Genomic DNA, 16,649 nt, shown 5'->3' on the forward strand with positions numbered 1-16,649 from the left:
TTACAATTCCCATTCCTGCAAACACTGACCAAACTCTGCAGATCATATCATGCATATTGATGAGAATGGTTTTCTGCCAAACTTCCTTTTGCTCACATGAAGTGGGAGAGCTTATATAGATGAGAGAGACCATTTTAGGATCATCTATGTACGAGGAAAAACTCACTTAGCAAGGAGGTTAATAACTTGACACCACTGTGCCAAACAGTTCCAAGGTTTCAGAAAGCTAATAATGACAGAATTGCAACAAAGATCAATAAAGAATCTAAGATTCTGGACAAGAGGGAGAAGCATGATTAACCTTCAGAATCTATCTTTATATTTCCTTCTCAACAGTGGTCCCAAGAGTTAGATCCCTACTTCAAAGACCCTCTTGACCCAGGCAACTTGATCATCTTTAAAATATAGATATTAGGCTGCCAAAATGCCAGTGTAAATCCCTTATGGCCCATTATTCAATGTATGTCCAACATACTTCCTTACTCCTTATAAATCCTGAAAAATGTCAACTTCACTGGAATGGTGCTAAGTATACATAGTTTAACTAGGTAACTAACAAAGTTAAAATTCCTAGTCACTGATTCAGAAGGCCATCTCCGCTAGTGGCTTTCAGAGCCTGGTTAGATGATTGGATCTCAATATATCATATATTAGTGGTATGACCTTGAGCAAGTTAAACTCTCTAAAACTCCATCTTTGTCTGGAAAAATGGCATATTAGCAAAACTATCTTCATAGAATTTTGTGATTGGATTATGAAAATCTTCAGATGGACCCAGTACATATATTCTCTGTATGAAATTCCTGGCTATTATTATCATCAGAGAAGCAAAAAAAAAAAAAAAAAAAAATCTGCCATCACAATAAACACTAGTATAAGTATTGCTTCTTGAATATAAGTATTGAAGCAATGGCTTCACTTTCCCTACAAAGATCCATGAGGAGGGGCGCCTGGGTGGCACAGTCAGTTAAGCATCCAACTCCTGCTTTTGGCTCAGGTCATGATCTCAGTGTCCTGAGATTGAGCCAGATGATGGGCTCTGTGCTCAGCAGGGAGTCCGCTTGAGATGATCTCTGTCTATCTCCTTCTGCCCCTCCCCCACTCATGGTCTCCCTCACTCTCTCTCTCTCAATAAATAAAATCTTTTTAAAAATTCCATGAGGAGATACTATTAACTTCATTTTAAAGCAGTAGAATTTCAGGCTCAGTGAGGGTGATGTTAAGTGATTGCCTTAAGTCTCAAAGCAAATACTTGGTAATTCCTTGGAGGGAGTAGAATCCCACCTCACTGTGCTGGGCATGGTGGGTAGTTCACGAGAGGAAATGGGGCTTGAAAGAGTATGGGTAACTTAGTTGTGTGCCTCTTATCAGCCAGGTACTTTATATATCTTATCTCCTTTTAACCTTAAGACGGTCCTAAAAAGTAGTTCTTACTTGCTCTACCTAATATTTAGAGAAACTTGAATGGTGTGAAGGGACTTTCCCAAGTTCACAGAAGACCTATGACTCAATCGTCATTTACTGTGTTTCTAAAGCCCTTAGTATTTCATTGAGAAATCATGTTTGGGGTAACAGAGAAAATGCCAGTTTCTTAAACTGTAAATTGAAGAGGAGGACCGTACCTCCACATTTTGGGACACTCTACCAGCCCATCTGTCAATAAAGCTCTATCTGCCCTATCCCTGCTTCTGTTTTTCACCCCCTGGATGCTATACTTTAGGCTATCATATATGGAAGACATCAGAAGAATGGGGCTCGGGAGTGAAGAGGTAAGCAATACTTGGAATTAGAAGTAAACATAAGCTCGAAGAAGGTAATGCTTCTACCCATCAAACCCTGAAAAACAATTGTGGGGCTTTGACTGAAAAAGTAAGTATAGAGTGGGTTTGGGACATCTTAGATCTTTAAAAACTTCACTTTCAAAATGATAAGAACCATTGGAATCGATGCTAAGGGTGGCCCATCAAAAAAGGCAGAAAGAAGGAAAATGCTCTTTTTAAATGGGTTGCATTTTCTCTGTCAATCACCCTGAGATCCCTCAGTACAAAGTATTCCCTAGCTGGGGACAGAGTAGAAGGGAATTCACACTGTTCAAATCACAAGATCCCCATTGCCCTCTCAGTGGAATCATTCTGCAGAAACCCAAACCACAAGGGGATACTAACAGTTACTTTCAGACCTCAGGAGTGCTGCATTGGGGGTTATCCCAGACAGTTAAGTGCGTTGCATTTCCTCCAACTGCTCAATGACCCAGCAACAGCATAAGAAAAGAAGCACTCAAAAAAAGGAGCAAAACTCTTCCTTTTGAAACTCCTTTGAAAACAAACTGCTTTGCAGGCAAGTCTGAGCCCTGCAGGAGGTTAGGGCCAGAGAGAGATTTGCTGCTTCTCTGCGTGCCTTGAGTCCTTCGATTCATAGCTAAAGAAAACTGGGGTCTTTCATAAGAGTTTCCAAGGGCGCATATGCACTAATTACATGCTTGGCTTGCATCTGACCTGAATGAACAAGATGTCAGTTAGTTGCTCTGGCAGAGAAGTTGGCATGATGGAGGCAATGCTGGCATGTGACATATGAAAGGAGTAAGTAAGCCCCAACAGGTGTCTCCACCTTGCTTTTTCCTTTCCTGGTCCAGCATAGTTGGGAAGTTCCTTCGGGAAAGGGGTTTCAAAGTGTTTGGAAAACCAGTTCTGGGAATAGAGAGCCATAGATACAAAGCCCTCTGTGCTCATTTGAGGAGCTGTCAGTAGCCTCATTTGCCAAAAGGGACTGATAATGTTCTTCACTGTAACATATGGGAACCGCTCGAAATGTTGCATGATAAAAACAAATATGATAAGGCTAAGTGAGGTGAAGGTTAGGAAGGACCCACTATTGTTCCTGGCATAGTGATTACACATACTCAGTAAAAGTCATTAGAACTCACTTATGCTAGTACTATTAGTACCTCCATTTTACAGATGAGAAAACTCTAAACAAGAAAGGTTAAGCAACGTACCTAAGGCAGTTGGTTAATAAACACAAAGCCATGGTCAAACCCAAGTGGTCTGATTCTGGAATACATAACAGACACAGGGTGTTAGTAAGTGTTTCTTACAGTGTAAGATTAGGATAGTAACTCCTGGTGGCAAGGTTGTGAGAACTCATGGAATCTAAGTATATAACATCTTGTAGGAGGGTTGATAGTCTCTTCATGTAATCGAGGCCCTCATAATACACAAAAACAATGCTAAATTCACAAGAACGATGCTAAAACTAGAGGAATCCCAGATGCTCAGTGCTACTGCCAAAGAATAGAAGGACTTCTAGAAAGTTACTTAGACTATCTGAGCCTCAGCCTCTCCATCTGTAAAATGGGTAGATGATGATACATCTTCATTCAGAGTGAAGACAATTGGATAAAATCTGTGTAGGGACAGTGCACATTAAATAAGGAGATGACTTTTATGAACTCTATAAAATTTGTGACTGTATTTTTTTGGCTTTGAAATGGGGTGAAGACAGAATTGCCAAATTTTACTCACAATCATACTCCATCACTTTTTTGTTGTGGCACGGAAGGAAGAGAGAAAATAAGCTAGACTAAAATGAATCCATCTAAGCCATACCATTAAATGGTTCATTAAATCTATCCCAATATTTAGGAAAGTATCAGTACCATTTTAAAGCTTATGGTACTGAGGGGAAACAAAACAAAACAATGTACTTTGAATCCAACTGTATAGTTAGGAAGAGGAGGAGCGAGTCTACAGGACCCCACCTAAAACCCATGGTCACTGTGCTCTTCAAAACAGCCTGGTCACAAACATTTTATTCCCTCTTCTTTGAAAAGCTATTTGGTTAAACATGGATTCTGCTTTCAAGCCTCAAAAAGACACCTACGTATATGCAGAAATGTCCTTGTAATTTCCAAGCACATCCTGCCTAACCTAAAATGCATTAACTCTAATAAATATAAAGAAACACAAAACCCCAGCCCTGTTGAGGTTTCCAGCTGCAAGACTTCCAATTAAAATTTTCTCCTTTTCTTTACTCAAGTAACATTTCCAGCATGGATAACAATTTTACTGCGACATCTTTAATACCATTAATGATTTGATCTTTCTGCAGAGAGCTTAAAAGTCTGCGGAAGACAGAAACAGACTCGAGGTAGGTAGGTGGAAGGTTACACAGCAGGAGTATCTAGTCATCTGAACATAATAAAGAGAGTGCACCAGAATTAAAGGAATCAGATGAGGGGCATTTACAAATGAACACTTGAACACAAACCAACTGCTGATTTTTTTTTTTTTTTAATAAGAACTTTGGAATGAGAAAGTGGATTTTCAGTATCTCTTTGGTTTTATTTTCACAGGCAAAATCAAATGGATAGATGAGGCAATCAGTACTGGGAACAGTGCCCTGTACAGAGTAGGTGACTAATATATTTGTAAAATGAGTAATTTGGACCCCCCCCAAAAAAAAATCCTGCTGTCATAGAATGGAGTGAGAAGAATGGATCCATTCCTGCTTGAATAGTGATAATTATTTAAATAATTATCTAAACATTTAGATTATCATGGTGTTCATAGATGTGTCTTTATTTTGGCTTTGAGAAATCAGATTCACGCATAGAGAAATATCCCAACGGAGTAAGACCTTTTGCTTCAGTGACAAGTAAAGGCTGGCATCTTCACATTCAACTTCCCCAAATTAGATAATTTGGGGGGACTAGAACATTCATCTTCCATTCTACAAACACTGAAGCTTTACTATAGCCTCAGAATCTTCAGATATAAAGTCATTTAAGGCATAAGTGCTGCCTTCAAAGGAATTTACCATTGGACTCCAATGGACACAGTAGAAATGCAGTAGAAATGAATTAACCTAGCTTCTTTCTCAGGTTGATAGAGCATGTTCTGCTTTGGTTTAAAGCCACTGATTCTAAAAGCCAATGCTCATCTTCCAAGGGAAGTATGTATGGAGCAAGGTAGACTCATCATCTCCACTGAGAGAAGAGAAAACACAGAAAAGATAAGTAATTGTAGTAGTAACAACAACAATGATCGCTATCTTTATTATGCATCTGGTCTCTGTTAAGCCCTTTGTATGCCCTGTCCTGTTATCCTCATTATTAGAATGTGCAGTTAGTTACATTATCCCCATTTTACATAAAAGGACAATGAAATTTCAATGTTCTGAAAAGTGTTATAGAAACTATGGAATGCTAAACATAAGGTCTCTTCATTATCTCTTTGACTTCATCTCCTTTTACTCTGTGATTCTCTTCACTCCAGCTAACCCCTAGTCTGACTTCCCTCCTGTTGTACTTGCTGAACTCATCACAGGCATGCCTGTTGGACGGTCACTGAACTTACTGTCCCCTCTTTTTAACACTCTGAGCCACCCAGGCGCCCTCTTTTTTTTTTTTTTTTAAAGATTTTATTTATTTATTGGACAGAGAGAGATCACAAGTAGGCAGAGAGGCAGGCAGAGAGAGAGGAGGAAGCAGGCTCCCCACCAAGGAAAGAGCCCGATGTGGGGCTCGATCCCAGGACCCTGGGATCATGACCTGAGCTGAAGGCAGAGGCTTTAACACTCTGAGCCACCCAGGCGCCCATACTGTCCCCTCTTGACACACTCCTCACCCCTCCCCCAGCCCAGATATCCCATGATTGACTCCCTCATCACCTGCCTCCAATCTACTCCGTGTTGTCTTCACTGAGCACACTTTTCTCCACTCTCCTCCTCAGTTCCCCAAACCTGCTTTATTTTTCTCCGTAGCAATTTTTGCCTTATGTAATAACTCACTGGCCAAGTGCTTGCATCCAGTTTTGTTCTCCAAACTAAGTTGGATAAAAGTTGTAGTTTGTTGGTGTTGGTTTTTGTTGTTGGTTTTTTTCCAGATAGGACCCTTTCTGGACCCCAGAGAAAACAAACCCTTTGCTTTCAAATTCCCTCTGTTCCCAATTCAAAACTGTGTATTAACTATCTACCAAAATAACAGAAATCATTCTGAGTATTTAAAATAGGAAATTTAACACAAGGCAATGATGACAGAGATGACTTTAGATGCTGAGAAGCCAAACAGGAGACAGGGAGACAACCTGAAGATTGGCAACAGAAGGAAGTTACTACAACCCTGACAAAGAGAGACAAAGGGAACATGCAAAATTACCGGAACTCAGGGTCTAGAGTTTACTAGAAAAGTTAGAATCACAAAAGAAGCCAAGGGAAGGGAGCGGAGACCGAAACCACGGAGGAGGGTCAGCTGCTGCTACAAATGCCCACCTTGAGGTAGACAAGAAAGGGGATGAATAACTTAGAGTCCTTTTCTGCAACTCTAATCTCCAGCCACTATCTCCCATTAGCTGAACCCAGCCCACTCTGGATGACACAGCACCTCTCTCAGCACAGAGCAAAGCAAATGACTGACAGGAAATGAATCTGAGTATAAAGCAGTCAGATAACTGGCAAGGTCGGAGTGATGCATTAGGCTTCAGATCAGTTCTAAGACCTCTTGTGAGAGCCCTTCAATGTAACTTGGTTCCCTTATTACCCAGCATGTGGCACAATTATAACGTAAGAAATCTGTGTGATTTCTGCATGTCACTATGTTGCTGTTTTACGGCATCTGCTCCTAGATTAGAAACTCCATGAAGGCATCTGAATCTTTTTCTCTATCTGTAATGTCCAGTCCATGGAAAAGACTTTCCAGAGTTGTTTACAATAGATACTGGCAAATGGATGAGTGAGAGTGAATGACCCAAGATTTAGCAACATTGTGGTTTACATACACTGTATCATCACATTGCAGTAATCCATTATTGATTTGAGTTCCATGATTCCACCTGGTCTTCTAACCCCAGAAAGGCAAGGGCATTCAATCTGATCTCAAGTTTTGAAGCAGGTGTTACTGCTTACTCTCACGGCATTACCATTCATGCCAAATCTACAAAATCCAACGTATTTGTGGGAAAGTAGGAGGGAAACACAATAGAGAAGACACGATTCCACGATGACACGAACCATTTCTGTTGAACACCAACGTTGTGGTGGTGATCTCATTCTGAGGGAAGGTATCCTCAAAGATCACTTTGCATTGTGTTTCATTGGCTTTTCTGCAGCTTTGCAGCAGGAAGATCAACTCGATCTCAAAATTTTTCTGTCTATAAGACCCTTCACAGGAGGACAGCTGGAAATTTTTGACCATGAACCAGACTAAGATATGAACGGATGCAATGCATGTTGGGATCAAAAATATTCGGGTCATCACCAATGAAAAAATCCTTAATGATCCCCTAGAATGAAGGGGATCCTCTATCCTTTAATACTTTTAAAGAACTCAATTAGGGTATCTTCCAAAGGCCCTTATGTCTTTAACAATTCTGGTCAGACAATCTTTGATTGTGGCTGGGTGAAGCATGCCAGAGATGGAAATCCAAATTATAGGTCAGTGATTACCAGTGTGACACTGTCTTTGGGGATGAACACACATTATGTCAACTGCTTCTCATTTGAAATTATAAATGGACCTTTGAAAGGTCCATGAATTAAATCATGGGTGCCATTTACTGACTTCAGGTTTTGTGCTGTACTCTATTTTTTGCATATATAGTAATATCTCTGGTACTGCTATTAGTCCTATAGGTTATGTGAGTATTCCATCATTCAAGTAAGAGAATAGAATTTCCAGGACGTAGAACATCTCCCCTAAGTCCACAAAGCTAATGAAAAGCAAAGATGTAATTAGAAAATACCTAGGTTATTTTTCAATGTTTCACTATGGAAACTACCAAAGTACATAAAAGTAGACAAAGCCTCTTACTAAACTCCATACACGCTTGTCTTAAATTTTAACAACTGTCACCTCATGCCCAAGCTTATTTCACTTATTTTCTTACCACTTTCCCCACTTGTGTTTCTTTGAAGCAAGTCCCAGATATGATAGCATTTGTCCACAAACATTTTAATATATTCTGTATAGGCTCTTTTTTAATGTACTAACTTTTTGTACACTGTATGTAGATGGAATAATTTAATGTGGAACTAGCTATTAGTGGGAAATGTTAACTTTCTCTCTTTAAGATTTTATTCATTTCTTTGACAGAGAAAAAGATAGCAAGAGAGGGAACACAAGTAGGGGGATTGGGAGAGGGAGAAGGAGGTTTCCTGCTGAGCAGGGAGCCTGATGTGGGGCTTGATCCTAGGACCCTGGAATCATGACCTGAGCCCAAGGCAGACGCTTAACCAACCGAGCCACCCAGGTACAGGTACCCAACTTATTTTCCACTTTGAATTATCACTAGCAAACCACCCATTTCAGCCCATACATGGATGGGCAGTCATTGTTCCAAAAGTTAAGTAAGATCATTAGAGATGTTCTCTTGGCTTATTGGGCATGAACAAGAATTTACATTGAAACAAGTATGCATCAAAAACACATCTGTCGTATTTTCCCTTCAATGCCTTTGTCTTTAAATAAGGGTCGTGGGGAAAGGAGAAGAGTAATCAAGGAAAAACACTGTGATTGTAATGAACTGGAAGATTTAATTGGAGATATTGTAAGAGGAAATTTTGAAGACCTGAAAAAGATTCAGCTGTAAAAACATGGTAACAAAAGCAACACAAGAATTTAAGTATTGCTTCCACATGCTGGGGTGGGTATTGAGATCTTGGCAAACTCCTGTTTAAAAGTAAGAATGCAGAGCAATAAACAGAAAATCAGCATATGACAGCTCTTGGGAGTCTTTCGGAAACCGTTTCATTTATCCTCAGATTTTTAATATTTTCCAACTCGAATTAAAAAATAAAGTTACCATTTTTTCCTAATAAATAAACTCTCATTGCTTCTGATCACTAAAAATTAATGAGCGGTTAAATGTCCACAGAAATTGTTTTTGGTCTTAAATGCCTTTTTGTAAAGGGAAAATGCTGTAGCTCTTTTCAGAAGATTGGCTTAGATTTCCCTTTTCACAAGTTAAAAAACAAACAAACAAACAAACTGAATAAGCTCCTTCCTGTTGTAGAAGAGCAAGTTAAACAGTAGAACCTACTTACTGAATTTTGTAAATATTATTATTTTTTTTAAATGTGGAATATTTTAGGAGCTTATCCTTCTTTACTTGGGGAGATTATTTTCCCAGAAATTCATTGAAGATTTCGACAGTTTTACAAGGCATTACACCTACTGGTAGAATCATCCAGGTTTCCAATGGGATTCTCCTAAATTTAGGAGCCAAATATTATCAGGTGTCAATACATGTACAGCGTTGCTGAAAGGAACATTCTATCGGATAGGTCTTAGGGCCATGACTGACTTTGCAACTCTTCTTCCAGTCTTCAAAGGGATAATATATATGGCTCTCTTATGGGAATGCTAGTACAAAAGTGAGAGTATCATTTTTCATTTTCAAAATTTTAAGTAGCTTTTTGAAATATAATATATATTCCATATAATCAGTCCTCCCATTTTCTGATTCAATTCCATGATTTTTAGTAAATTTACAGAGTTATACCATGATCACCACCATCTAATTTTAGAACAGTTCTATCACCTCAAAAAAAAGAGAGATGTACTGATATGGAGGCTAAAATGCCATCCAACTACCTTTCCAGCGCCAATCACGTTTTAATACTCCAGGATTGGGAGTCGTTGCAATTCATCCACTGTTGAGTGGTGCCATTTTCTAATTTGTATCAAGTGGCAGCTGAATGTGAGATCATCTTAAAAGAACTCCCACTTCTAGAAAGACAGAAGGACCCACACCGAATAAGCCTAAGAATTCAGTTTGAGAACCTTCAGGAAAAGGCACTGTTTACATAAAATGAGTTAAAGTCAGAGGGGTGGCCAGTGGGAAAGTCTCCGAGGAACACGTGAAAAAGCCCAATAAGCAAAAGTACCACACTCTATATCTCCCTCTCACAGGGCACCAGTGGCAGGTTAAAGCTGTATCAGCCATGCGAAGATTATATCCTTTTCCTTGGTCCATGTGTCCCCTGGGCAGCATGGAGCAGTCAGAATCAGGTATAGCAGATACCTGACTGGAAAAGGAATTGGAGGGATAGAGAGGGATGACAAGAAATACTCCCACTTTGGGAAGGCTATCTTCCACTCCTAAAGCAAAATGAAGTGTGGGGGAGGCAGATGTCTTAAATGAATTGGAAAAATTTTGCAGTCTTTATTGAGATATAACTGACTTACAACAAACACTCTTTTTAAGGGCCGAGGCCAAAAACTTTGACAAATGCATACACCATGTTTCTATCATATTTTCATCGCCCTACAAAGTACCCTCATCTCTCTTTACAGGCAATCCCTTGCACATACGTGGCACCAATGAAGGCACTTTGTGGGACCCTGAGACTATGCTGCATTTTTTTATGTTCCATGTTATGTTGTTAGTGAATAAAACAATTTTTATTATAATCGTAGAATCTGTATGTCTTTTACATTTTGTTTGATACTAATATTTTTTTTCCCTTAATTTTTCTGTAGCAGCATGTTGAAAGCAACATGGCTTGTTGTTGCTAATGGTTGGGAAAAACTATACATATTTTTCAACATTATGTATGATGTTAACTATAAGTTTTTATGGATGACCTGCATTAGGTTGAGGAAAATCTCCTACTCACAGCTTACTGATAATTTTTTATAATGAATGAGTATTGGATTTTGTCAAATTCATCTATTGAGATGATCATGTGGTTTTTTTCTCCTTTATCAACCTAGTGAGTAATTTTCAGAGTTAAAAGAAAACAGAACTGGGTTCTTGGAAGTAGCACAACCGGGCAATGTCATTATCATTTGTACATATTGCTGAATTTGAATTGCTAAAATTTTTTTAAGAATTTTCCCATGTAGGTAAACAAAAGATATCTGGTGCTCTGCTGCTCCTCTTTGTAGGTAACCCATGAGACCAGATTTTTAAGATTTCAGAAATTTGGGGAGCTGGTTGATAATGGGTTGTTAGCTTGAAACCAACCATAGTTGAAATATTTGTATCACAAAAATTGGAGAATGCTAGAAATCAGTATCTTTTTACTTACCTCAGAAAAGCTGGTTGTGAGACATTTCACTTCATACAACTGGGGATATTGATATGTGATGTGTCTGGTGTGTGTTTGCAATAATTTTGCCTGGTTTAGGTATCAGGGTAATAGTGGTTCCATAAAATGAATAGGAAATGTTTTCTCTTTTTCTATTTTATGGAAAATTTTGTGTAGAATTGGTATAATATTTTCCTAGACTGTGTGGTAGAACTTACTAGCGAAGCCATCTGGGATTGTGGTTTTCTTCATGGTAAGCTTTGTAATTATTAGAATAGTTTCTTTAATTAAGACTATTCAAAATTTCTGTTCCATCTTGAGGTGGTTTTGGCATTTTCTGAATATCAAGAAACTTATACAATTCATCTCATTCAAGGAATCTATTGTTATGAAATTGTTTATATCACTGCCTTACTTCATACCTCAAATTTGTAATTTGTGCTATTTCCTGACAAGTCTAGTCAAAGTTTTATGTTATTTTTTAAGATTTTATTTATTTATTTACTTACTTACTTATCTGAGAGAAAGAGAGGAGAAATAGAGAAAGAGAGGGAGCAAGCATACACAGGAGCAGGGGAAGGGGCAGAGGGGGAGGGACAAGCTGTGCCACTGAGTGGGAGCCCTATGTCGGGCCTGATCCCAGGACCCTGAGATCATGACCTGAGCCAAAATAGTCAGATGCTTAAATGACTGAACCACCCAGCACCCCTATAAGTTTTATTGATCTTTACAAGTAAATAATTATTTCATTTTATTATATTTATACTTTCTGTTTATTACTCTTTCACTGATACTCATACCTTTGTTTAACTCTTTCATTTATATATTTGGACTTAATTTGCTCTTTTTCTTCTTTCTTCAGATGCAAGTTAGGTCACTGATTTTAAGATTTTTTATGTCTAATATAAACATTTAACACTTTAAATTCTTCTTAGATATTTCTTTAGTTCCAATCCACAGATTTTGATGGGTTGTGTTTCCATTCTCATTCAGTTCCAAATATATTTTCCAATGTCCCTTGCAATTTCTTCTTTGACTCATGGATTACTTAGGAGCATGGAGCTTTATTTCCAGCTTTTTGGTGAGGTTCCACATACATTTTTGTTATTGTGCTCTAATTTAATTATTTCATATCAGGGAACATAACTTGTTTATTTCAAGTTTTTTGCAATAGAACTTTTTATGCCTCAAAATGTAGTCCATCTTTCTGAATAGTTCAGCTACATTTGAAAAGAACATATATTCTTTCTTCTGTTGTGAGTGGAATTTTCTATAAATGACAGGTTATATACTAAAATTATCAAATTCAGGTATTCCGTAACCTGTTTTCTTCTTAATGTTCTATCAGTTACTGAGAAAGGAGTGTTGAAATCTCAAAGTATTATGGGATTGGTCTACTGCTACTTTTAATTCTGACCATTTTTGTTTTATGTATTTATAGTTGATCATGACATATCAAACCTTCTTGTTGAATGGACCTATTCATAATTATGAAATAGCCCTCCTTATCACTGATAATTTTCATTGTTCTAAAATTTATTTTTTTATTTTTTTTAAAGATTTTATTTATTTATTTGACAGACATCACAAGTAGGCTGAGAGGCAGGCAGAGAGAGAGAGGCGGAAGCAGGCTCCCTGCGGAGCAAAGAGCCGGATGCGGGGCTCGATCCCAGGACCCTGGAATCATGACCTGAGCCGAAGGCAGAGGCTTTAACCCACTGAGCCACCCAGGCCACCCCTAAAATTTATTTTGTTTGATACTAATATGCATTCCACTTTTCTTATTAATATGGCTAATATTAACAAAGCTTTCTTATGTTAAGAGGATTCATAATATATTTTTTGAATTTTTTCCTTTTTTATCACTTTCCTCAATCTTTCTCTTTGCACACATTCCTCCTCTGTAGTACTTACTCCTACAAATCCAAACACTCTTCTTTGTGTCGTCAGCTCAATGAGACTGTAATTCTCTCCTTGGGTTATTCTGAAGTTGAGAGCTTTCAAATTACACTGAATAGTACTTTTAAAATATTTAGGGGCGCCTGGGTGGCTCAGTGGGTTAAGCCACTGACTTCCGCTCAGGTCATGATCCCAGGTCCTGGGTTCAAGCCCCACATCGGGCTTTCTGCTCAGCAGGGAGCCTGCTTCCTCCTCTCTCTCTGCCTGCCTCTCTGCCTACTTGTGATTTCTCTCTGTCAAAAAAAAAAAAATCTTTAAAATATTTAAAATGACATGTCTCAGTCTATGCCTCAGACTCTCAGACAATGAGATGTCTATTAAAACTCACCAACAATGTTGTAGAATGTGCTCCAAATTTCTTCTAAGGACAATAATCCAGTTGGGTTGACATTCCTAGGAAAGAAAGAGTAAAATTTGTATATGAACAGGTTATACTAGTCATAGGTGTTTTGGTACAATAATAAGAAGAACAAAAATAGCAATGCACAGCTAGCACCATCAAAGAAATATGTAATATAAATAGCATTCTATTTGGAAGGGGGGGGGATGTTGTATATTCTTCCTAGAACAATCTTGATTCAGTTGGAGAAAGAATTGGCATAAACCAGACTATTTTAACGAAGTGAGCTCTCTACTGCTGGATAAAATGCATCCTAAAATGACACAGATAAACCTTCTTAGAGAATTCTCAAATTTTCACCTTAATTGTTGGAATATTTGTGTTCCCAGTCAGTTGAGACACATTCATGTGAAAATACTACAAAGAAGGAAGAATACTCAAGACCAAAAAAAAAAAAAAAATCTTTCAAATGATACTAATGATCTTGAGCTAAAAAGGCTTAACGATAAAATAGGAAAGCAGTGCAATTTAACATTACCTACTGTGTGCACTAGACACTGGTGACATAACATGTAAACGTTCACTGGACAGTCTTCTCTTTAGGAACCATCATCAGTGGATTTTCTGAATCTGGTTCAGAACTGTAGCAATTTCCTAGTGGTTCTTTTGGCTTTTTCTTAGGTGATATAAGCAGCTATGAATGACTGCCTGTGATTGAAATAAAGCCTTAAACCAAAATCTGGACTGCCAAAACCAATGACTGGTTTTTTGGTTTGTGTTTGTTTGTTTTAAAGATTTCATTTATTTATTTGACAGAAATCACAAGTAGGCAGAGAGGCAGGCAGAGAGAGAGGAGGAAGCAGGCTCCCTGTTGAGCAGGGGGCTCGATCCCAGGACCCTGAGATCATGACCTGAGCTGAAGGCAGAGGCTTTATCCGACTGAGCCACCCAGGTGCCCCAGTGACTGTTTTTTTTAATACTGATTAAGTGGAAGTTGTCCTTGGAAGAGCCTTCCTCCTTAACACATATCTTCTCAGTTCTTTACTTTATATTCCAACTTTGAGGCTTTCATGTAGAAATTCGCTATAGAGTATAAAAGTATGAAATCTAGATATTCTTAAAAGATTACAGATCTTTGCTTCATTTCAAGGTTAAGGTAACGGATAACCTTACATGTATTAATAAAAACCATTATTATTTTAACTTTTATAAACACTTTACATATGACATGCCCTGAAAATACGCTGTAGGTGGAAAAACACATTTGTTCCTCAAAGACCTTCTGACTCTCAGCTCCTTAATTAGTACTTTGGGTACACTAAGAGTATTTGCTGTGACCTTGGGGAAATTATTTTAAAACGCAACTGGGTAAGGAATGAAATTGGGATGCAAACAGAGTTAGGAATGATTCCAGAGCCTGAATATTATCAAATATTCAGAGGGATTCTGAAATAATACATCCTAAAGAAATTATACCTAAGATAAGTTATTCAGGAATCAGAATGTTGAAAATGGAATAAATCCCCCTCAACTTCTACTTGTGAAATACACCTCTTAGAGTTCCAAAAGGTGGAGTATTTGGTGGTAGGGATCTTTATATCACTGTCTATTACCAGAAAATACTATGTACCCACTGTCAATGGGGGATGGCAAGCTCAGAAAATCAAATATCATCTTGAGAATATTTTAAGAGACTCATCAAAAAAAAATTCCCTTTTATTTTAAAAGAAAGTATTAAAATGAAATCATGCATGACTTCAAAATGTATTCAGATTTCTCTATAGTGTATAACAATAGGGAATTTTATCAGATTACATTTTCAATAAGAAGAGTTTGAATGAGTTTGATGTGATTTCTATTTCAATCATAAGGGTGACCTACACAGGTATCTTCTTCTTCGATCATTTTATTTCTGCTCTCTCCATCTGTATTTTAACCTGTTAATATGTGGGTGAATTTGAGGAAAAGCAAATCAGTTTGACCTTTAATGTAAAGTCATTTTTGTATGATCCAAACAGTACTATTTCCAATACTATAAAGAATGTGGATTTTAAGATTCAAAAGCACGTGCCATTCTCAGCAACCTGGGAGGAATGATAATGTGACCACTGCTTGAATGATAATTTTATCTACATAACTGCCTTCCATCCTCGTGCCTTCACTGTGTTAAGACTTCTGCCCAAAGATATATGTTTAGCCAAGCTGTTTTAATATAACACATTAAACTTTAAAATGATTCAAGGACAAACACTGGACTTCAGCTCGCGGTAGGATGCCGCATTTTCCTGCGTCTTTCCCTCCTTCTTTAGTAGCTATTTTACCACTAACCAGAAAAGGAGGAATTATGCAGGAAAATTGCTATCAGCTGCTATCCCTGCTGGATTACAGAACCCAGAGCATAATAGCTTCCCCAGTGGAGCCTCTAAGGGCTTGGGCCAAGCCATTAACCACTGCAAACACCTAAGGGAAGAAATGGAATAGAATGGAATGGCTTTTAGGCATCCCAGAAGATTTTTATGCAAACAAAATTTGAAATGCAGATGTCCAGGGCCTATCCCCAGAAGTTCTTATTCAGTTGATTTAAGGTAAAATCCAAGAACAGGCATATTTAATGCAGTCAGATATCTGTATCTAAATTATTGCCTGAATTTCAGAGTTGGCTTCTGTATGTGTGAATTTTTGCTTAGATACAAGCTGATAATTAAATGGCTTAAAATCTGCAATGTCAAGATGGACCGGATATATCAGTGCCTAGTAGATAATAGACACCTTATTTTTAAATAAAAGACCAGGGACCATGTTTCTCTTATTGCATTCTATTTTTGTAGGCTTAGATATATTTTGGACTTCACAAGGTTCTGCTTGCATTTTGAGTCCCTTGTTACCAAGTGACTCACCTTCACTGATGTCTATCATGTACTTATTCAATGGACCAATTAAACCATTGTATTTACTTTATAATTTTAATTATAATTTCTTTATAATTTAATCTCCATTACACCTCTGAAATAGGAGGCTGTTTCTACTGCCTCTTTCATAAACGAAGTAGTAAATTTCCAGCTAGTTACTGAAGGATGGCCAGAACTTTCCTACATGGAAAAGAAAGCAGTGAGGTTATTGGATGTGAAGGAGAGATGTATAAACTCATACAGCCATAAAGATGATGCAAGGAATAGAACCAAGAAAGGGATTTTTGGGAATGGGGAGGGATATAGGTTAAATATTATTAGTTCCATTACTGAAAGATTGAATTTGTGTTACTGACCATCCAGGTGTATATGCCCAGTAGGTAAGTAGAAGAGACATAGGGTAAACTTTTAGAAAT

The 16,649-nt window shown here is 37.9% G+C and overlaps 1 protein-coding gene across 1 annotated transcript in view; it reads left to right on the forward strand.

The window, feature by feature from the left end:
- CDH8 (cadherin 8) overlaps positions 1–16,649 on the forward strand; it is a 382,041-nt gene that overhangs the window by 346,944 nt on the left and 18,448 nt on the right.

This window comes from Lutra lutra, chromosome 17 (genome assembly GCF_902655055.1).
Source record: "Lutra lutra chromosome 17, mLutLut1.2, whole genome shotgun sequence".
In the NCBI taxonomy this organism is placed as follows: Eukaryota; Metazoa; Chordata; class Mammalia; order Carnivora; family Mustelidae; genus Lutra; species Lutra lutra.